At 38.8% G+C, this 24,765-nt stretch overlaps 1 protein-coding gene across 1 annotated transcript in view; it reads right to left on the reverse strand.

The window, feature by feature from the left end:
* Positions 1–24,765, reverse strand: part of ric1 (RIC1 homolog, RAB6A GEF complex partner 1) — a 212,414-nt gene that overhangs the window by 141,578 nt on the left and 46,071 nt on the right. The window lies entirely within an intron of this gene.

A 24,765-nucleotide genomic window follows, 5' to 3' on the forward strand; every position in this document is an offset into this window, starting at 1 on the left:
CACATCATCTATTGCATCCACTGCACCCGATGTGGCCTCCTCTATATTGGGGAGATAGGCCGCCTACTTGCGGAACGTTTCAGAGAACACCTCTGGGACACCCGGACCAAACAACCCAACCACCCCGTGGCTCAACACTTCAACTCTCCCTCCCACTCCACCAAGGACATGCAGGTCCTTGGACTCCTCCATCACCAGACCATAGCAACACGACGGTTGGAGGAAGAGCGCCTAATCTTCCGCCTAGGAACCCCCCAATCACAAGGAATGAACTCCGATTTCTCTAGTTTCCTCATTTCCCCTCGCCCCACCTTGTCTCAGTCAAATCCCTCGAACTCAGCAGCGCCTTCCTAACCTGCAATCTTTTTCCTGACCTCTCCGCCCCCACCCCACTCCGGCCTATCACCCTCACCTTGACCTCCTTCCACCTATCGCATTTCCAACGCCCCTCCCCCAAGTCCCTCCTCCCTACCTTTTATCTTAGCCTGCTGGACACACTTTCCTCATTCTTGAAGAAGGGCCTGTGCCCGAAAAGTCGATTCTCCTGTTCCTTAGATGCTGCCTGACCTGCTGCGCTTTTCCAGCAACACATTTTCAGCTCTGATCTCCAGCATCTGCAGTCCTCACTTTCTCCTCGAATATTTCAAGAGTTGGCAAGCTCTTCCCCACCAGACAAATAGCACTGTATATAGAATGCTTTACCTTTAAAGTGGAGTATATAAATCCAAGTAAGTTGAACATTGCAATTTCTATCCCACCCAGAATTTCTGAGCAGCATTCAAATTTCATTTGGCAGGAATGTTTTACTTTCCAGTTTAATCAACCTTGCCGATTATTTCCAGTCACTGGAGAGAAAAACATAACTAAAGTTTATTGTGACTACACATTCCATTTGAGCTATGCAGACTGGAAACTGCCACTGAGTTTTATGGGTTTTTTTTGGGTCAGACTACATATAATGGGTGAAGGCTCGTAGCTATTAAAGCAAATAAAGAAGCTACTGCTGTTATGTCATTCCAGTTAAAGTATTAGATTTCATAGGGTTTACAACATGGTTATTTCAAGTGTATAGATGGGACAACAGCCAAGGCAAAAGAAACATCAATCACAAGAAAAACATGTAGTAAAAGAAATCTGCCAATGTTTCAATTTCAAAGCCTGCTATAGGTCAAGGTAATAATTTACAATTTTGCTGTAACAACTTTCCACATTTATACCCACATTAGTCATTTATTGCATTCTTACCCAAATAAAATATTAATTGGTTTCAGGACAATCAAATATAATTTCATTTGAAAATACCAACGAACACTATTTGAAGTTTACACAATACTGAACTGTACCAGTAAGGGAACTCTTTTTTTTTTAGTCAGGGTATGGTTCCATGTTCCCCATCTCTTTGCAAATATCTCCTCCCTTCTCCCCACCCTTAGGTGCCTGCTCCATGCGCGCTCCTTCCTGATTAATCTCCCGATCCTTTCATCACCTTCTTGCAGCCCTTCCTCAATCCTCTTTTTGTAGCATCCTCTCATCCATCTTTACTGTTATCACCCCCACCCACCACACACACTGATCACGGTCACTTAGAGTCAGATGTGCAGCACAGAAACAGACCCTTTGGTCCAACTTGTCCATGGTGATCAGATATCCTAACCTAATCTAGGTCATTTGTCAGCACTTGGCCCATATCTCTCTAAACCCTTCCTATTCATATACTCACTCAGATGCCTTTTAAACATTGTAATTGTACCAGTCTCCACCACTTCCTTTGGCAGCTCATTCTCACATGCACCACCTTTTGAGTGAGAAAGTTGCTCCTTAGGTCCCTTGTACATTTTTCACCTCACTCTAAACCTATGCCCTCTAGTTCTGGTCTCTCCCCAAACCCCAGGGAAAAGATCTTATCTATTTACCTTATCCATGCCCCTCATGATTTTATAAATGTCTATAATGTCACCCCTCAGTCTCTGACGGTCCAGGGAAAACAACCCCAGCCTATTCAGCCTCTCCCTATAGCTCAAACCCTCCAACCCAGGCAATATCCTTGTAAATCTTTTGTGAATCCATTCAACTTTCACAACAACCTTTCAATAGAAGGGAGATCAGAATTATTCTCCTAACTGATGCTCCGATCATAGGTGAAAAAACACTAGAAAGAAACAGCCCATCAGCAAAATATGGGTGGGAGTGCCATGATGATTGGAGGAGCTGCTTCTCAGTCATTCAGTCCATTCTACTTTTCTCTGATTGGCCAGCCATGTGATGGAATTTTCCTGGGCATTTTGAGAATTTTCAATGGTGAACCTGCCTACTGGTCCTATTTGTTTTGAGCCATGGGATCAGTTCACTCCTCTGCCAGAAGAACTGGCAGCATGTATGGCCAGTATGGCATGTATGGTGCTACCTACACACAACCACTAATCTACATTATGACTTCCAGTCAAACAGTACCCAGTTTGCTGGTTTAAAAAAAAATGAAACAAAAACAAAGTACTGGAGAAACTCAGCTGGTCTGCCAGCACCTGCAGAAAGAAAAATAGAGTTAATGCTTTGAGTTAAGTGACCCTTTTGGACTGAAAGCATTAAATTTTTTTTCTCTTCAGAGGATGATAGACCTGCTGAGTTTCTGAAGCACATTGTCCCAGTTAACACTGCTTAACTCCAATGCGGCTATGGCCCCAATTATGCTTTTCTCACACAATGGAAATCAGTTTTACAATATTCTGTATGATGGTTAAGAGTACTGTTTAGAAAATTAAAAGGAAAATAGTTTTGCTTGGGTCAAGATCTGTTTGTACAGCACTGATCAAAAACTTGGGCAATGCATATTTTTCCCAAGTTAAATAACCTCACCTGTTTTAAACAGCTGTCCAAATGTGCCTGTTTAAGTGCAGAGTTTCGCAGGTGACTGGCTGAACCACACAAATAGTGGGAACTCCCAGGATTCATTCTTTGAATGTTCCAGTTGGTAAAAGGGCATAGATCTGCAAGTGTAACAACCTCTTCACTCTCCAGAGATGCTGCCAGATCGACTGCGCAGTTTCAGTATTTTCCGTTTTACTTCAGAGAAGTTGATGTAACTTTTACCTTATGGGGAAACGTCCACAAGAAATCTCACTTCTCATGTTTGCAGGCATGTACATGCAGTTGATCATGTTTATTCTCATCTTGGATGTTCCCGTCCACCCCGCAACCACAGCTGCTGTTAAGTAACAGCCAATATTTTCTGGCTCAGTGGTCACTTCAAGATAATCTATACCCATGAAACTGCACATCATTAAAGAATCACAGGCTTCAGAAACTGGGAGGGAAACATACAGTTCTCCAATTACAGTCTTATTTTGTTATTATACATTGCTAAATGAGTGTCTTAAAGTTATAGTCTCTTCACTTAATTTAAAATTCTATTTCCCTCAGAATAACTTTTTAAAAGATACCCCAACAAAATTAAGATTTCAACTTTCAAGGCTTTTACTGTAATAAGCGAACTGAAAGCAACATATTATTTTTGTCAGCAAAACATATTAATGTTTCAAATGACAATACATCTTTTACCATTAACTGGACATTTTATTTTCCTGAAGCTGGTCTAAAGCTACTCTCCACTCCGGACAACCAGCCTCCTTTTTACATTCTCAGCTGAGCAACCTCTAATTCTCATACTGACTTTCACAGCAAGGGGTTACCCTGAAGATTCCACCTCATTTTCAAAACCAAGCAAATATTCCAGCATTATTTGAATCTGCAAAACTTGGGTCTTTTCAAACTGAGTTGAATTTTCCATCCACAGTGAATATTAAAGGCAGCACTTTGTTTGCTTCAAGTGTAGAAATAGGTGCATCTCTCTCTCTCACACACTAACTTGTTTTATCAAGTTCAATGAAAGTTTAGAAAATCATCTATTGTTATTACAATGACTTGCTGTGGACACTTCTCTTTATAATGCACTGTATTTGAGTGGAAATTTGAATTAGCTGGAATGTAGCTCCATTTTAACTTGGAACTAAGTAGAATGCTTCAAGTATGACTGTTTCTAAAACCTGGATTTAGCAAGAAATGATCTACTCTCAGCTAGCACAAATGCTCTTGCCATTGTCTTCAATGTGAACATCTTCACATCTTCTTCAAAGTGAAACAACCTGAGGCCTCATGCAACCTTCAACAAGGAAGCCACTTAAGCTTATTATAGGGTAGGAGCGATAGCTAGTCATATGACATGATCCTCTTCATCCCTCCACTTTATCATAAATTATACAGACACAAATCAATGATATAAATTTCATAATGGTAACATTTTGGGGAAGAAAATGCTCCAGCTAGTTAGCAGTGTCGTGATAGTGACTGTTTAAACGTTGGTTCTCGAAAGAGTAAAGAATCCGGAAGAAGAACAATGCATTTAATTTATAAAATTAAAAATCACACAACACCAGGTTATAGTTCAACAGGTTTATTTGGAAGCACTAGTTCAGCACTTAGAAAAGTTAAATAAGCAGACAAGTCAATTAATTTCATAATTATGGCTTATATCCAAGAAAAATGGCTTAACAAATTAATTTATTCACAAGAAAAATAATATGATTTGACTAACTCCATTGAGGATGCACCTTAAACAACAACATACCATTATTTAGTACACATACAAGTAAATCTTTCATCCATGAACATTTCTTCAGGTTCAAACAAAAGACTGAAACATTCCATTTCAAATACTGTGGGCCAGACACCATCAGAGACCACATACACCGCGATTGATTTTTTTGCAAGTTGATACTTGTTTTACTCGTGAATAGAGCGCTCCAAGCTTCCAAGAAAACAATTTAGATGATGATATGTGGAAAGAAAAATGCTTGCAAAAAAAAAATTAACATAAGGGTATGCAATAGTATGGACAAACTTCAGGTCAATTGAAATAGCAGGAACAACTTCCTGCTGGTTATCTGGTACAAAAAAAGACAGCTGTGGTTGTTGAAGGTCAGTCAACTTAGCCCAAGGACATCACTGTAGGTGCTTGCCACGGCAGTGTCTTAGACCCAACTATCTTCAGCTGCTTCATCAATAACATTCCATACCCAACTCAACGTCAACATGTACTGGGCACAGGTTTGCAGTAACATGTCAAACGATTAGAGGGGATTTGAAGAATTTATTTTTGCTGAGACAGTTTACGGTATTTAGAAATCTCTGCCTGAATGTTTCTGCCACAACTACCCAGTCATAGCATTTAAGATCTTTAATATACATTTTTCTTAACCTACAAGACTATGGACCAAGAACTGGAAAGTGGATTTAGCCTACATAGCTTATCAACTTGCATAGACAATGGCTGAACAGTCTTCATCTGTGTTGTAAATTCTTATGAATCTGATTATATGGTTGATTTTATTTATTATATAATTTACAGTTCTCCTGAATTGTTGACTAAATAAAATTTATGACTGAATAATCCAGACATGCCACAGGAAAACTTCATAGTGACAGACATCGGTACATGACATGGAATTTTCAACACAAATAGGCCATGGTGTAACTACTCAGTGCTGCCATTCCTGCTCCATTCTCTATCCTTTTTTATTTAAACGTGCCGTCATATCCCTCTATTCTTTATTACCTTATTTACTTAGATGCTATTTAAATGCATCTATGTTACATGCCTCCACAACCATTTGTAGTCGCAATTTCTCCGGGCATAGTTCCTCCTGAAATCCCTGTTGGACTTCCTACCAACTAACTCATATTAATGATCACTAATTTTGACCTTGCTGAAAAGTAAAACATTTTCCTTTCAAATTCTTCTTACTGCCTTGAACATTTTTTCACTTGTGCCTCAGTCTTCTCTTTCAAAGAAGCATATATAGTTGCTGAAAATGAAACTGAAGTAGTGCAAAGGAGCAGTGAATTGTCACAAAAATGAAGCAGGATATAACACAGGCTAAGGTACTGTGAAAAGAGCAGTTGGAGTCTCTCAGCTGGACTCTCGCATCGAGAGTAAACTTCCAAAAGTTTGCATAGCTTTGAATATTGAAGAAATGAGAATTGACACAGACTCAAAAAAATGAAATGCTTATTGGTTGAAACATGGTCATTTACGGTATATGTTAGATAAATTCAAAGTATATTTGTCCTTGCGATGCCAAGGCTAAATGTAGCATGGCAGTTTTGGCTCAGATAAGGCAGTGCACTTTTGAGGACTGAACTTGAAATCAACCTGTTCAACACTACTTCGAGAGTGTGGTGCTGGAAAAGCACAGCAGGTCAGGCAGCATCCACCCAGTTCTCCGACCAAACACCTTCTCACCCACCTTCATCCATCTATTGCATTCTCAGTTACCTTACCCACAGCCCCATCTTCGTCCTATTTATCTCGCACCCCTCAGCCCACAAGCCTCATTCCTGAAGAAGGGCTTAAGCCCAAAATGTCGATTCTCCTGCTCCTCGGATGCTGCTTGACCTGCTGTGCTTTTCCAGTACCACACTGTCGACTCTGAGCTCCACCATCTGCAGTCCTCACTTTCTTTTAGTTGTTCAACACTACTCACTGGATAATTTCACTGGAAGCATTGGTGGAACCTACCAAGTTTTTTTGAGAATCAACGCACATGTTAAGCCACAGTATTAAAAACAACTTTTGGTCATGAAAGTTGAACTTTGGAATCAAAAATAGGATACATCTCTGATTATCTTAAAAGATTTTATTCCAAATCGCCTGATAAAATGTCTTGCATACTGGGGACTCAAACTGCAATATTTGAACAGATGAGATCTTTCAATGCTTCCACTTACCCCATTCCTTCCTTCTACTCAAGTAATGCCTCCTTGCTGGAATGTAGCTCCAGGCAAAGCTAGTTGCTTACTAGTAGGACCTATTGATTATTTATGTACTCAAATGTATATTATGTTCAGCTATTTAAATACAGGAGGCATTACAGTGGGATTCTACCCTGCCACATAATGGAGATCTCATAACACCAGGAACTTTTTCTGACTTTCAAAAGCCATTAAGAGAATCATAGAAAATTGCTGGTATACGAACAACCTCCAACAGTTAGATCTTTCAGAGTGTGAATTCACTTGTAGAATAAAGTGAATATGCAAGGAAGGATGACATTTGTGCCAAAGAGGGAAACCAGATATGGCCTAGGCATTGTTGCATCCAAAGCAAAATGTGAGGAAGTACTGAGAGAGCTAGATGTTTGTCAACTGGATACTGATGAAAGTTTCGAACTTGAGTGTTCTTGGATGAAATATGACCTCTTAAAGTGCTGATGAGGCATAGTCAGAGTTTGACAAACTACAGAAAACAGATAACTATTAAATAGATGACCATATTATGCACTTAGGCTGTACAAAAGATTAAAAAAATTCAATTTAGAGACCCCTCATTGAGTGAAATTGCTAGACTCTGCTCAGATGTCACAAATGGACAGGTTCCTGGTGTTTGATTCTCATTGAGAAATTAACCATTGGATAAGATGATTGCAGACTTAAAAATAAATCCTGGGTAAATTTGATAGCTGGATTTTTTTAAGGTTCAGACAGTGGCCATAAACACTAGTGTAATAGAAGGATTACATATGGGTGGAATGAGGCATGGAGACATCAGTAGCAAATCTGGCAGAAGACAGACCTGGAACCTGAACTGTAGATGACCGAAACCTGAAAATGCCCAACAAACAGTCAATAATTACTATAGATGTGACTCAACTATTACTAGGGGATGAACTAGCTAAAGCAGAGAAGCAGGGTCCATGAAATGACAATAAAATAGTACCCCGAAGCAATTTCAAAGAATGAATCCAAGTGAATTGTACTAGTTACAGGGTGTTTTACATGCCTAATGAGTGTGGTAGTCACAAACACTTAATTGCATTGTGCAAGATAGTGCCCACACTTTGACAATTTGTGAAACAAATTGTTTAAAATGCTATTGATTCTGATTACTCAGAGTTTAGACGATATAAGGTTAAGGAGTGTAAAAGTACTACTTGTTTTAGATTTGGGATGACAACACATTGAGATCACTGAAGAGAAGTTGTAATTCTAAATAAAATAGTTGGAGTACCTCACTATAACCAAGATGAGCCTAAGTCAGTAGACTACAGTTTATTCAATCAGGACATTACTATATTCCTTAATAAAATGTGATGTTTCTCTATTTTTGAGAAGTCTTAATAGCATCAGATGAAAGAATCATTAAAAAAAAGTTACTTAGACAATTTGCTTACCTGACTTGTCAAATTTTAAGAGCCCCACTAAAGGATGCAGATGTGACTGCAATAGAAAGTACCAGGCTGATGAAAGCGATAAAACTAAAAAGTATGAAATCTATAAAATGTATCACCATCATGTCCCATTGCAAAGGATTCCATTGATACTCAACTTTAAGGGGGTAATTAGGTAACAATCCTATCACTTTAAAAAGGTTATATTGTCATTGGTTTTTTTTGGAAGAGTGGTCATAAAGGCAAAGGTGCTGAAGAGTCTAGGGTGCAGCAGCTAACCGATGGAAGGGGAGTGACCAGTTCTCCCACTTCAGGTTTTTTCTAGGTTTTTTGTGGTAGCAGTCCCAAGATGTATCAGTCCAGAAGTGTTGCAAGCTTCAGTAAAGGATTCCTCTGACTTGCTCTGAAATCTCTCTCTGGATGTTGTTTCTTCCTGCATGTAAAATCAGTATGTGAATTTACCTTTCTGCCATGGGGTGTAGTTATGGGATGTTACTGTATCTGTATAATTAATACATTAATAATTAATTTAATATCTGTATGTCAGCCACTAACAAAACCATGTCAGCAGTTTGCCCTCAATTTTGTGGGCTTCTACTTTAGTGAACAGTCTCATGTTGGATTTGTCAAAAGCCTTGTGGAAGTCCAACAACATTCATCAAGTTATTTCTGTCCACCACCTTTGTCACTTTTTCAAACACCTCTGAGGTTTGCCAGGCATGATCTAACTTTCATAAATCTATGCTAACTCTCCCTGTTGCACTGAAATTTTGAGGTGATCAGTTACCCTTGATTATAGTCTTCAACAAAAAGGTTGTCACTGTCCACCCCATCTAATCCTCTGATCATCTTGTATGCCTGTATTAAGTCACCTTTCAACCCTCTTTGCTCTAATGCGTCAACTCCTTTAGCCCTTCCTCATAAGACCTTCCCTCCATATCAGGCAGCAACCTGGTAAATCTCCTCTGCACCATTTCCAATGCTTCTATATCCTTCCTATAATGCAGTGACCAAAACCGTACACAATACTCCAAATGCTACAACATGACCTCATGGCTCCAAGTAGAGCTGCAACATGACCGCATGGCTCCAAAACCCAACCCCTCAACCAATAAAAGCCAATGCACCCTCCCCCCTCTTAACAACCCTATCAACCTGGGTGTCAACCTATGCACGTGGACACAGATCTCTCTGTTCATCCACACTACCACTAGCCAATAGTCCAGTACTCTGTATTCTTGCTATTCCTTCCAAAATGAATCACTTCACACTTTTTCACATTAAACTCCATTTGCCACTTCTCAGTCCAGCTCTGCAGCTTATCTATGTCCTTCTGCAACCTGCAACAACCTTCCCCACTGTCCACAACTCTACCGACCTTCATGTCACCTGCAAATTTACTAGCCCATCCTTCTACGCCCTCATCCAGGTCATTTATAAAAATGACAAATAGCAGTGGCCACAAAACAGATCTTTACGGTACACCACTAATAATTGAACTCCAGGACGAACATTTCCTATCAACCACGACCCTCTATCTTCTTACAACTAGCCAATTTCTGATCCAATTCACTAAATTAGCCTCAATCCCATGCCTTTGTATTTTCTGTAATAGCCTACTGTGCAAATCCTCATCAAACTTTTTACTGAAATCCATATACACCACATCAACTGCTTTACCCTCATGCACCTGTCTGGTCACCTTCTCAAAGAATTCAATAAGGTTTGAGAGGCACGATCGACCCTACACAAAACAGTGTTGACTATCCCTAACCAAATTATGCCTTTCCAGATGATTATAAATCCTATCTCTTACAATTCTTTCCAACACTTTACCCACAATTGAAATAAGGCTCACTGGTCTATAACTACCAGGGTTATCTCTAGTCCCCTTCTCGAACAAGGGCACATTTCCTACCCTCCAGACTTGTGGCACTATTCCTGTAGACAATGACAAGAAAGATTCTACAATCTCCTCCCGAGTTTCCCAGAGAATCCTAGGATAAATCCCATCTGGCCCAGGGAACACATTTATTTTAACACTTTCCAGAACTGCTAACATCTCCTCCTTATGAACCTCAATGCCGTCTGATCTAATAGCCTGTATATCAGTATTCTCCTTGACAACATAGCCTTTTTCCTGTGTGAATACTGACACAAAAAAATTCATTTAGTGCCTCTCCTATCTCTTCAGGCTCCACACACAACTTCCCACTGCTGTCCTTGACCAGCCCTAATCTTATTCTAGTCATTCGTTTATTTCTGACATACGTATAGAAAGCTTTCGGGTTTTCCTTTATCCAACCTGCCAATGGCTTCTCAAGTCTTCTCCTGGCTCTTCTTAGCTCTCTCTTTAGGTCTTTCCTGGCTAACTTGTAACTCACAAAAGCCCTAACTGAGCCTTCACGTCTCATCTTTACATAAGCCTCCTTCTTTCTATAATATTTCAGTTGCCTGTTTTAGCTGTTCAACCACAGTAGGCAGCACTTTTATGTATGATCCAGCTGTATCGTTACCAAGGACAACTTTGTACTCCTAGAGGCAAGGGTTTCTCCAGTACTCCCACCACCACTACTCCACTTTCTATGGTCACTCGAACCTCACTCTACATAATGGAGCACTTCTCATCTCACCATGAATTCCAAGTACTAGTACTGTTTCAAGCAATAGTCCTTACATGTTACATATCTCCCCATCTCTGAATATCAATACTGACATGATCCATATCTCTTAATACTATAACCTCTTTACCTGCTACCCCTGGTCTATGTGAGTAAACCTTACCTTCGCGAGTAAATGGTTTAAGAACATCTGGCACTACCTTCGCAACTAATCTCTGACCAGGTTGTATATTCTGGTGACTTTTTTAGCCTCAACTATGCTCTCTTTTACCACTTTAGCAGAATCCACCGGCTTATCCTGTTTTCCCACATCCTTCTTTCTAGTGCTTTTTCTAAACCACCAACACTATGACTTCATGTGGCCTATTTTATTGCAGTAAAAACCAATAAGCCTTTGAACTTCTCTTGCCCCTTCATGTGAAGGAAAAGTTCCATCCCTCAAATATAAAAGGCCATGGACATGTAAGGAAGTAAGGGACAGCATAAATTAAAAGAAATGATTTTTCCTGACTTGAGGTAACAATCACAAAGCCACTAGTTGAAACAGGAGGAGAAATCAAAGAACACAGATAAGAAAGTTGACACAGAATTATCAGAGACCATGTTTAATCGAATGGCTGAGACAAAACAGGAACAATTGGAGTACAAAGTGGATAATTAATCACTTCATCAGAATGCATCAGAGAAATTAACTGAGCTACAATAGAAAAATGAAAAACTGAAGCAATTGTACTGAAAGGTGTACACAGCGAATCTGACTATATTCCTGAATGTTATGACCTTAAAAACGATATCTTGATGAGGATATGGAGACCATCACATATTCAGGCAGATGAAAAATGGGCAGAGGTTCATTAAGTTGTTTTATCAGTGGGTTATAGAAAGGTGGTATTGTGGGTAGCGCATCAAGTACCAATAGGTCATCATGTAGGAGTAAGAAATACCCAAGCTAAAATACAAAATCAGTTTTATTGACCTGCATAAGGATGTGGTTGAGTTTTACCAGACATGTCATGCACATCAGGTAATGGGAAAACCTCAGGCAGTAATAAAACGAGCACCTTTACTACCCATTTCTGCATTTGAGGAACATTTTACCAGAACCTTAATTAATTGCTTTGGACCCCTACCTAAAGCAAAACATGGGAATCAGTATTTAACAATAATGACTGCATCTACTAGATTTCCAGAGGCCATTCCATTATGCAATATCACAGCTAAAAGGATTGTATAAGAGTTACTCAAATTTTTCACTAGATATGGACTACCCAAGGAGAGACAATCAAATCAAATGTCAAATTTTACATCAAAATTAATCAGGTAAGTTATGGATAGTTTAGGAATAAATCAATTCATATCCATTTCATTCCATCCGGAATCGCAGGGAGCATCAGAAAGATAGCATCAAATGTTAAAGACTATGTAAAGGGCTTATAGTCAAGAATACCCAGATGACTGGGATAAAGGGATTCTATTTGTACATTTTGCCATTAGGGATGCACCAAATGAAACAATGAAATTCAATCCATTTGAATTAGTTTGGGCATAAGGTGAGAAGACCACTGAAGTTAATTAAGGAAAAATTGGTGAATCAGAATTCAATGACCACACCTTTGGACTGCATGTCAAATTTTAGAGAACCTAAATACAGCGGGCAGGTTGACTAAATAGTATTTAAAATTATCACAGCATTTGATGAAACAGGAAGCAGGCAAGAAATAAAAAACTCTTAATTTTGATAACGGAGATAAAGTGTTAACATTACTTCCAGTGATACGTGAACCTTTAAAATCAAGATTTAGTGGATCTTAGCAAACTGAAAGGAGATTGAGTGAGGTGAATTATTTGATAAGGTCTCTGGTTAGAAAGTAATCTGTGTGTCATGTGAATATGCTTAAAAAGGTATTTTGATAGGGAAGGAAAACATGTTATTGGTTACAACACAAAGTGAAGAACCAAGTTCAGAGGATTCTGAATTGTACATTCCTCAAATGATTTGGACAATGAGGAAATTCTTAAAAATTGGGAGAAATTATTGAGTTATTTTTCAGAGGAAAATTGAAATGACTTGAAAGAATTATAACTATCACATGGAGAGATATGTGGGAATAAGCTGGCAAGTACTAATTTAATTATGCATGATATAGATCTAGGAAATGCTGTTCCAATTAGGCAACATCCTTACAGACGTAACCCTCTAATGTTGGCACAGATTTAAAAAGATTGAAGACATGCTCCAAGACAACATAATCAAAGTGAGTTGCAGCAACTGGAGCTAATCCATAATAATGGTGCCAACCATCCATAATAAAGATGGTACCCAATGGTTACATGGAAACTATCGCAGTGTGGATACAAAGTGTGATTAATATCCTATTCCACATTTGGCTGACTGTATTGATAAGGTGGAAGAAGCAACTCATACTTCTAAGTTGGACTTACTCAGAGGACACTGGCAGGTATTTTTATCCAAAACACAGAAGACAATTTCAGATTTCACAACACCGAATGGGCTATATTAATTTAATGTCATGTCATTTGGAATGAAACTTACACCAGCCACACTTCAAAGACTAACCAATAAAGTCATTATGGATTACCCAATCGTGTGGCATACATTGATAATCTGGTGGTTTTTAGTCATATATGGCAGAAACATTTGCAGTATTTACCAGAAATTTTCAATAGACTTTGGGAGGCAGGCTTGATGATAAACCTGACTAAAAATGAATTTGCCAAAGCCCAAGTCATGTTCCTGGACCATGTTATCGGACATAGCTAGATGGCTCCATGAATGTGAAAACAAAGGTTAGTGGGAAGTTTCTCATACCATTGATAAAGAGAGCAGCACCTTGAATCCTGGGATGTGTACCAAATTTTAGCAGTGTGGTTGTTTCACTGACTGAGTTATTGAAGAAGTGCAGAAAATTTCAGTGGACGGCAGACTGTCAGAAGGCATTTGACAGTCTGAAAGCTGTGTTAACCACTGCCCCAGTCTGAGACACACCTAATTAGGCAAAGCTATTCAGGGTGGCTTTCGATGTGAATGTCGGTGCTGTACACTTACAAGACTACAAAGATGATAGAAAGACTCTCATATTTCTCCAGGAAATTGAATATTCATCAGAAATATTCCACGATTGAGAAAGAGACCTTGAGCTTGGTGTTGGCATTACAACATTTATATTGCCAGCAATGTGTCTGAGACGATTGTAAATGAGCATAACCCATTAAAGTTTTGAGAAATTTAAGGACACAAATTCTGGACTGTTTAGATGGAGTTTATCACTGCAGCCATTCAATTTGAAGATTATACACATGGCAGGATAAGAAAATGCCGACTAGCATTAAGGCAGATGGAGGCATTGGGTGGCAGGAGTAATTCGACTGAAACGGAATGTAGAAGTGAATGTTTGCAGGTTTAAACTCAGTGTAATATATGTGTATTGTAGTTTTCTAACAGATTAGGACTAAGAGTTTTAAATATATATTGATGATTTGTTTTGGGTAGGATTGGAAGGTGCGATGATTTTATTACTTTAAAAAGGTTATTTTACCCTTGGTTTTTTTGAAGGGGTGTTGTAAAGACAGAAATGCCAAAGAGACTATGGCATAGCAGTTAAACAATGGAAGCCAGTTCTCCTAGTTCATGTTTTTTTCTCTTTTTTTTGCTGTAGCAGTCATGAGATGTTAGAGTCCAGAAGTGTTACAAGTTTCAATAAAGAATTCCTCTGACTTCCTCTGAAATCTCTCTGAATGTTGTTCCCTCCTGCCTGTAAGAATCTGTGTTTGAATTTACCTTTCTGCCAAGGGGTATGCTTATGGGATGTTACTATACTAACAGTTAATTAGTTGAGTTACTGCATTGGGTTGGTTAGGTTTTCCAACAGTTAAGTTATTTGAAATCTCATTTTCGTTTGTTTGTGTTTCAACTGTCGTGTTTAAATAAATTCTGTTTTGCTTAAAGGCAAGTGGTTTGACCAGTTGCATTACACCTGGAATCGCCATTTCGCACCTGCGTTTAAACTAATAAAAAGTTAGGGTCTATGCTATTTACTTGAAATATTTTGAAGGGGGTCTAGCCTGTTCCATAACAGTTCCCATTGACCCAAAGTTTTAGAAAAATGCAGAAATATTTTAAAACTACGGTTTATAGACCTGGTAACCAGATTTAATCTTTTGACAGTAATACAAAACAAAAACAAAAGGATAAGTACAGACAAAACCATGGAGTAACGTAATGCAGCGGGACCATATTTGATGCAGTTGCTAAGTATGTTCAAACACATGTGAAAACATGAACATTAGGGTCATGAACACCTTTTAGCAAAGGAAATTGTACAATGATTGAATAAGTACAAGTTGACAGCTATCCTGGTGGGTATGATCCCAAACAATTGGCTCATGAATTAAATCTAAAAATGTTGAGACAGTCCTGCCCAAAGAAATGCTACCTTTTTTATGAAACACAAATGGGAAGTTTGTCAACCCTTCAGTCACTCACAAGTGTCTCTCCTTGCTTATTCTAGACAAACCATTCCATATTTTGAAGATCCCTCTCAACACCAGTCACTTGGGACAGGTGAGAGACAACTACTAAAGGCTGTAGAACTGTTACATTCAGAAGACAAAAGGATTGAAGAATTCAAAAATGCAGACGGGAGAAAGATATCAACTTTAAAACCTCAACACGAAGAAACATAATTTATTGTTAGCACCAAAGACACACCATAAAACTACAAAAAATTATAATTCTAGAAGTTTAATTTTTGCTATATTGTATCTGTTGTCCCAAGATGATGGTGATTCATGGCGTTCAAAGACAATTTTATCTTTCAGCATAAATGGCTGAAAAAAATACAGACACAATGTAACATGGAAAACAGTGAAACACTATCTCCAGTAGTGTAAATATTTTAATAGTCTTATTGGCACTTAATATTTAATACTGTGGTATATTTTACAGGGATTGGAAAATAACCTGCATTGATTAAATATTCCAAGGAACGAATTTCTCTTAATCATGAACTTTAACAAAATTTCTATCAACAGGAAATCTTATTTAGTATATTTAATCTTTGAAAGACATGCTAATCACAGTTAAAGTCCCAGAAAAGAGGCATTGTGGCTTGAAGGTACAAAACTTTAAGCTACCAAAACAATCTGCATTATTTAAACATGGCTGGTTAGATTACATTGATGATACTTCCATAACGTCAATATTTCAAGGTTGCCTGAGGATCTATTTCATCTTATTAGAGGTCATATTTGTGTGAACTGGAGAATACATTTAAAAACTACAAAATCGTCAAAAGTTTCTCTACCATAACTTGTTTACATAACTAAGAAACATTCAATTTATTTACTGTTCATAAGGAAGACAAGGTCTTGTGAACTAGGCAAGTCAGCAAAATTTTGGAATATAGGAACAGGAGTAGGCATTCAGCCTCTCAAGCCTGTTCTGCCATTCGGTAAGATCACAGCTGATGTGTGGACAAACTCCATTTGCCTGCCTTGGTCCCATATTCCTCGATACCCTTGTTATTAAATATTTGTCTCAGATTTAAGTTTAACAACTAAATTAGAATCAACTGGCGTTTGAGGAACAGTTTCAACCTCCACTACTCTTTGAGCAGTGAAGTGCTTTCTCTCTGACTTGTCTTTTGAATGGACTAGCCCCAATTCTTAGACTATGTCTCCTGGTTCTAGACTCTTCAACCACCCAAATAGTTCATTTTTAGTTACCGTCTTTCCCGATTATCATCAAAACCTTAATTAGATCAACTGTCAACCTTCTAAATTCTAGACAATAGAACATAGAACGCTACAGCACAGTTCAGGCCCCTTTGGTCCTCAATTTTGCGCTGACCTGTGAAATTAATCTAACCCATCTGCCATTCTAATCTACACCGTTCCATTATTATCCATATGTATGTCCAGTGCCCATATAAATGCCCTTAACATCAACAAGTCGACTACTGTTGTAGGCAGGCCCGTTCCAGGCCCCTACTACTGAGTAAAAGAAACTACTCCTGATATCTGTCCTAAATCTATTTACCCCTCAATTTAAAGCTATGTTCCCTCGTGTTAGCTTTCACCATCCGAGGAAAAAGGCTCCCATTGTCCACCCTATCTAACCCTCTAATTATCTTATATGTCTCAATTCAGTCACCTCTCAACCTTCCTCTCTCCAATGACAAACAGCTTCCGTTTCCTCAGCCTTTCCTCATAAGACCTTCCCTCCATGCCAGGCAACATCCTAGTAAATCTCCACTGAACCCTTTCCAAAGCTTCCACATCCTTCCTATAGTGCGGACACAAGGACTGTACACAATACTCCAGGTGTGGCCTTACCATTGTCTTGTACAGCTGAAGCATGACCTCGTGGCTCCGAAACTGAATCCCCCTACCAATAAACACTAACACACCATATGCCTTCTTAACAATCCTATCAACCTGGATGACAACTTTCAAGGACTTATGAATCTGGACACTGAAATTTATCTGCTCATCTACACTGCCAAGAATTTTACCATTAGCTCAGTATTCTGCATTCCTGTTATTTCTTCTGAAATGAACAAATTCACACTTTTCCGCATTAAACTCCATTTGCCACTTCTCAGCCCAGCTCTACATCTTATCTGTAACCCACAACATCCTTTGGCACTATCTACAACTCTGCCTACCTTAGTGTCACCCGCAACTTTACTAACCCATCCTTTTTATGCCTACATGCAGATCATTTATAATAATGACAAACAGCAGTGACCCCAAAACAGATCCTTGCGGCACATCACTTGTAACTGACCTCCAGGATGAACATTTCCCATCAACCACCACCTCTGTCTTTTCACAGCTAGCGAACTTCTGATCCAAGTCGCTAAATCACGTTCAATCCTGAAACTCCGTGCAATAGTCTACCGTGTGGAACCTTATTAAATGCGGTACTGAAGTTCAGATATACCACATCAACTGCTTTACCCTTCATCTACCTGTCTTGTCACCTTCCCGAAGAACTCAATAAGGTTAGTTAGGCATGACCTACCCTTCAAAAACCGTGTTGACTATCAAATTATTCCTTTCCAGATGATTATAAATCCTAATCTCTTATAACCTTTGCCAACACCTTACTCACAATTGAAGTAAGACAAAACGGCCAATAATTTCCAGGGTTATCTCGACTCCCCTTCTTAAACAAGGGAACAGCATTTGCTACCCTCTAATCTTCTGGCACTATTCCTGTTGACAAAGATGACAAAGATCAAAGCCAAAGGCTCTGCAATCTCCTCCCTGGCTTCCCAAAGAATCCAAGGATAAATCCCATCCAGCCCAGGGGTCTTACCTATTTTCAGATCTTCCAAAATTGCAAAACCTCTTCATTATCAACCGCAATCCCATCTAATCCAGTAGCCCGTATTTCCGTATTCTCACTAACATTGCCCTTTTCCAATGTGAATACTGACGAAAAATATTCATTAAGGACTTCCCCTATATCCTTGATTCCACACACAACTTTCAACTACTATTGATTTACCCTAATCTTACTCCAGTCATTTGTTTATTCCTGATATACCTAGAGAAGACCTTAGGGTTCCCTTTGATCCTATCCCCCCTTCTAATATCCCCTCCTGGCGCTCTCTTTGGATCTTTTCTGGTGAACTTGTAACTCAAGCCCTCAACTGAGCCTTCACACCTCATCCTCCCATAAGCCTTCTTCTTCGTCTTGATAAGAACTTCAACTTCTTTAGTAAACAAATAAAGGCCTAATTTGTCTAATCCCTCCTCAATTTAAACTCTGAAGTCCAGGTTTTATTCTTGTCAATCTGCATTGAACTCCCTTCAGGGACCAACATCCTTCCTACAGATGCTCCCAGTACTGTAAGTGGGGTCAAACTAGGATTTTGTTTAACTGCAGAATAATGTCTGCATCACTATACTCCATCATTTTAGATATGAAAGCCAGCATTTTGTTAGCTTTCTTAACTATTTTCTACACCTGCTCATGATATTTTAATGAGTTATACACCTGAACTCCAAAATCGTGTTGGGCATCTGCGTGCCTTCTTAAAAAAAACTGATCTATCTTCTATTAGTCCATTTTGGATAATCTCATACTTGCTTATATCAACATCCACCTGCCACAGCTTTGTCTATTCATTTAATCAGACAATATTCTGTTGTAATTTCATGCTGTCATCAACACTGTCTACAGTACTGCCCAAATTTTTGGTCATCAGCAAATTTGGATACTTTTTATGCTACTATCCAAGTTATTAATAAATACTGTGAATAACTGAGACAATAAACAAATTCATGTGGGACATCAATAGTCACATCCTGCCAATTTGAAAACCGAATGCATTATTCCATCTCAGTTTCCTGTTACTCAACTACTATCATAACCATGTCAGCAGATTGCCCACAATTTTGTGGATTTGTCCTTTTGTGAACAGTCTCGTGTTGGATTTTATCAATAGCCTTCTGGAAGTCCAACAACATTCATCAACCTCTCTGTCCACACCTTTGTCAATTTTTCAAACACTCCTGAAGTTTGCCAAGCATGACCTACGCTTCATAAATCCATGTTAACTCTCTCTGATGAGTTATCCTTATCAATTGATCAGTTACCCGTTCCATCTTTATAGACTCCAACAATTTCTCCACCTAGGCTAACTGGTCTGTAAGCCCCTCAGTCACACTTAAAGAGCAGAATGATTAGATTAGATTCCCTACAGTGTGGATACAGGCCCGTCAGCCCAACAAGTTTTCGCAAGGTTTGTAGCTCAGGTTGAGGTTTAGGGTGTAAGTTTGATATTCAGATGTTTCATTACCTGGCTAGGTAACATCATCAGTGGCGACCTCCAAGTGAAGCGAAGCTGTTGTCTCCTGCTTTCTATTTATTTACCCGTCAGCCCAACAAGTCCACACTGAACCGCCGAACAGTAACCCACCCGGACCCATTACCCTACCCGATATTTACTCCTGACTAATGCATCTAACACTATGGGCAATTTATCATAACCAATTCACCTGACCTGCAACCGTTGGACTTTGGGAGGAAACCAAAGCACCCGGAGGAAACCCACGCAGCCACAGGGAGAATGTGCAAACTCCACACAGACCAGAGGTTGGAAACGAACCCGGGACCCTGGCACTGTGAGGCAGTAGTGTTAACCACTGAGCCTATATGAATGAGCATATTTCCAAATCCCCAGCAAACTCAAAGATTACAGTTAGGGCAATGATAATGTGCTCTCCTACCTCTTAAAAACGATGAATGGAAACCATCAGATGCTGGGGATTTGTCACTCTTCAGTTCCATTAATTTCCCCATTAAAGATGATTTATTTAAGCTAATTTTATTTAGACCCTGTCCCTGCATCTAATTTTGGGACTTGCAGCAAGCTATCTTCTTTTTCTGTTATGAATACTGAAACAAAATAATTGCTCAGCATTCCTTCCATTTCTCCACAGTAACAAATAATATCTCCCCACTCAACTTTCAGAGGGCCAATAAGTCTACCTTTCAATTTTATACTGCCCCTCACATGTCCATGGCCCTTTGATGGAAGGAACTTTCTCTTCACTTGTGTACAAACCCTTTCTGAATAGAATTAAATGTTTCTTTGGACACTGCCCACTTTTCCTCAGTTGCTTTACCTATTAGCAGAACTTTCCAGTTCACTGGGGACAGTCTCTGCCTGATCCCATTAAGGTCTGCCTTTCTTAAATCTAAAATTCTAGTATTTGAGCTTTATCTTCTACAAATGCTACATGAAACGTAATCATGTTATGATTACTGCTTGACAAATGCTCAGAAGTAACTAGGTTACTAACTGAATCAAGCTCATTGCTCAATACTATCCCCAATGTTGCATGTACTCTTGCCGCATCAAAGACATTTTCCCTCAGGAAACTATACTGGACATACTCTAGAAATTCACAAACCTTTTGACAAGTACTTGTCTGTCTCTCCCAGTCCATGTTAAGACTTAAATGTCCCATTACTACATAGCTGCCTAATGTCAGCATTTACACAACACTTGAGCAATAATCTGATAGTCTATATGAGGCACCTATTGTGGTTTTAATTTCTTTATGGTTCCTCTTAATGGTTCTCAAACATTAAGGTAGCCAAGACCCTAACCTTTTAAAGGTAAACGCAAAGTGTCTCAGAGGCAATGCGATTGTATCAACATTAAACAAAACAATTTATTTAAATCCTCAAGGTTTGTGTAAATTTAAATATTTAAACAGTGTAGTTCAAATACAACCAAAGAAAGAGGAATTTAGAACAACTACTCTACTGAAAAACTTAACACAATAATAGGTACAGTAACTAATACTAATTGACTGTTCCAATAGGAATATCCCATAAACACACTCTTTGGCAAAAAGGCAAATACAGACACAGATTCTCACATGCAGTTCTCCAAAACCGATGGAAAAAAACATCAAGTGAAGATTCAAAAAGAGTTGCAGCCAAGAGACATTCACTGAAGCTTCCAACTCAAGACCCCAATATCTTCTGATGTTGCTGGATAAAACCAAAAACCAGAAATCTGGATCTGAGAGAGAGAATGCCATACCCTTTCAGGTTGTTAAAAAAAACAAGAGCTCCTAATTTGTTTATTCGAGTTGTCTTCAGTAGTCCATTCGGTGCCTCTGCCTTATTAACTCTCTTAAAAAAAAGTACAAAACAACCTCTTAAAGTGACAGCAAGTTCCACATACAAAGGACTCCACTGGTGATTTCGCCTCATTACATCCTCCCTTGCCAATGATTGATGCTGTTTCTAATCAGTAATATTACTTCACTATTTCTGTTGTTTTCTCGATCTATCCTCTAAACCTTATAACCAGGTATATTTAATTCCCAGTCCCCGACCACCATGCAGCCATGTCTCAGTAATGACTAATAAGTCACTTTCCAGTTTGAATCTGTGCCTGCAGTTCATTTGATGTGTTCACTGCACTCCATGCATTCGTATAAAGAACTTTAATTTTGGCTATATGCTCTATCCTGTCCTTCAGCATTTTTTTTTAAATTATTTCCTTTTCCTGTCTTACTCACTCTGCTTTTAGAAGTATCACCTTGTTCACTAATCTGGACCTACTCGTTCAACTTATTGACCTCTACCTGCCCCTCTCATGCTGACCTGCTGCTCTACTTCTCACTGCCATGCCATACTAGCTTGTGAAAAATTGTAACCACAGCACCAAAAGATGGCAATAACACTGCCATTTGATCAATGATGCCTATGTTATTTACTTTGCCCCAGAACAGTAACTGCAAGATGACTGAATATAGGAAAGTGCGACAGTTATTGTTTGCATTAGAAAAATCTTTGCACGTTTAAACTCCAAGAATGATTTTAGGTATAGCATGAGGACTGATGACACTCATACTCCCCAAGAAAAAAGCTGATTTCACGTCAGTCCTGAAAAGTCAAGACTCAAAACATTAGCTTGCTCTCTCTCCATGGATGCTGTCCAGAAACAACAGGATAAGTCAAAGGCAGAAAAAACTTTCATTCAATAGTTTATGGACCTGGCCACCAAATTTAGTCTTCCTAAAGTAATGCATAGCAAGAACAAAAAGACAACTAGGTTTTTGGGTGGGTAGATGAGGTAGAACAAGAGGAAAATTCAAGTTTTCCAGACTCATCATTAAAATAGCAAATGGGCCACCAACTACAAACAAATTTGTACCCATTATTGCTCTATTTACTGCTTTATTAACAGCATTTTAAAGTGAGCAAAAGCAATAATATGATGCACTGCTCTGAGTCACTGCACAGAAATCCAGACTAGCTTATCAACGGGAAACACGTACTTTGGGACAATCAAAACAAAAGCATTGCAATTCCAAGGACAATGTTACGCTAATGCTGAGGAACCAATAATGCGAAGTGGAGAATATCACAGTTATTAGTTTTGTATGTAACTCTGAACATTGTGAAGGCACACAATTATAAAATTAGAGGTTGCAAAAAGTTGAATCCAAAAAAATTTCAAATGTAATAAATATTAAATTTGTGTCACTTCATTAACAATCCAGTTTGAAGAGTTAATAAAATCAGCTAAAATCATTCATAATGCGTCCACATCTGTGAAGGTTAAGTTAGAGTCACAGAGACAGCATGGAAACAGACCCTTCAATCCAATTTGTCCATGCTGGCCAGATATCCTAAATTAATCAAGTCCCATTAGCCATCATTTGACCCATACGCTTCTAAATCCTTCCTATTCATACTCACCCAGATATCTTTTAAATGTCCTAATTGTACCAGCCTCCAACACTTTCTCCACAACACGCAACACCCTCTGCATGGCGAAGTTGCTCACTTGGTCCCTTTTAAATGTTTCCCACCTCACTTTAACCCCATGCCCTCTAGCTTTGGACCCTCCTACCCTGGGGAAAATACCTTGACTGTTCACCCTATCCATACATTTCATGATTTTATAATCACCTATAAAAGGTCACTAATTTGACTAAATAGTTAACAGCAAACATTAAAATAAAAGTCTCTCAAAAGCAGATACTTCAATATTTGCATTAATCTCAACAGAATGCTGACTCATTTATGAACAAAAGTTGATGTGCCTATGTTGTACACCTACCAAAATGGCAGAATGTAAAACTTCCTTTAAGTCCATAAGAAATGCACCATAGAAGAGACATACAGAGGGACTGAGAAATATTTTACATTTCAGAATTACAAAGTCACAAGAAATTCATGAACTTTTCATTTTAAGCAAGCAACAGGTTTTTAAATTTTGATTGGCCTGCAAACAGAACAGTTTACCAAAAAGGGAAGTGAGAAAAGTCAAAAGGGGAATTATCTAATGACATGCCCAGCTCACCATTAGTTTGCTTTCTTGACTGAAATCACTTCTCAATGAAAAGCAAATTAAATTGAGAGTTTTGACAGAAATTGCGAAGAAAATGTTTAGAAAAGACAACTAATGTCACCTTCTGCAGTATAACAGAACAAGAACAAAAAAATTTTACTCATGGTCAAACACTGGTAGACAAAGGCGCAAATGAATTTTCAACCACATCCAGGATTTCCAAACTTCTAACTTTGAGCAGCATTTTAACAGAAGTGGCAGATGATTTCCTAGCCAACTCAGGGCTATTAGCATATACACAAGTGATGCAAGCACACTGCCTTGAATATGGCATGACCATAGTGGGTTCTTTGGATGTCCCCACTATTCAGAATGATAGTGTCATGACAGAGGTTAACATTGGAGCCAGTGATAATCACCTTGACACACAGATCATCCTGAGAAACACAGCTCATGGTGTGGCAGTGATGGTGGCAGGGGTTGCATGTGGGTAAAAGAGACACAAAACGTGCAATAGATGTCAGCTTTTCTATTCTACCACACCGCCATCTCAAACTTTATCATCCCTTCCACCACTTCAGTCCCTAGCCCTAACATCCTCTCTCCTTCCAATCCCTTTTCTTTTCTACCCTTCCTCAACAGAGTTAATGTTTTAGGTTCTAACAAAAAGACACAGACTTGAAACACTAATTCTTTCTCCTCTCACTGAGCAAGTCCAGCAGCATCGGTAATGAGAATTTTCTACTGATTGTTATTTGCAAGGTGTAGGTAAATAACATGTAATAAGCTGCTTTGTGAGTTAGTATCATGGTGTAGCACTTCACATGTTCACTATCACATGATCAAATCTTTAGGTATGCATCAGAATTAGCTACATGAAATTGATCACAGGACATAATTCAGCATTCCAGCAAAGCAATAAATAAAACACTGCTTTGGTGTATGTCCCCATCCTTTGTGAAACAAAGCTCTGTTTAAACAAGATGAAGAAACATGATATGCCCCATCATCCCTCCTCCATCTAATACTGCTAAAATAAATCTATCTATTTTGTTGTCCTTTAACACATCT

The sequence above is a fragment of the Chiloscyllium plagiosum genome, chromosome 2, assembly GCF_004010195.1.
Source record: "Chiloscyllium plagiosum isolate BGI_BamShark_2017 chromosome 2, ASM401019v2, whole genome shotgun sequence".
In the NCBI taxonomy this organism is placed as follows: Eukaryota; Metazoa; Chordata; class Chondrichthyes; order Orectolobiformes; family Hemiscylliidae; genus Chiloscyllium; species Chiloscyllium plagiosum.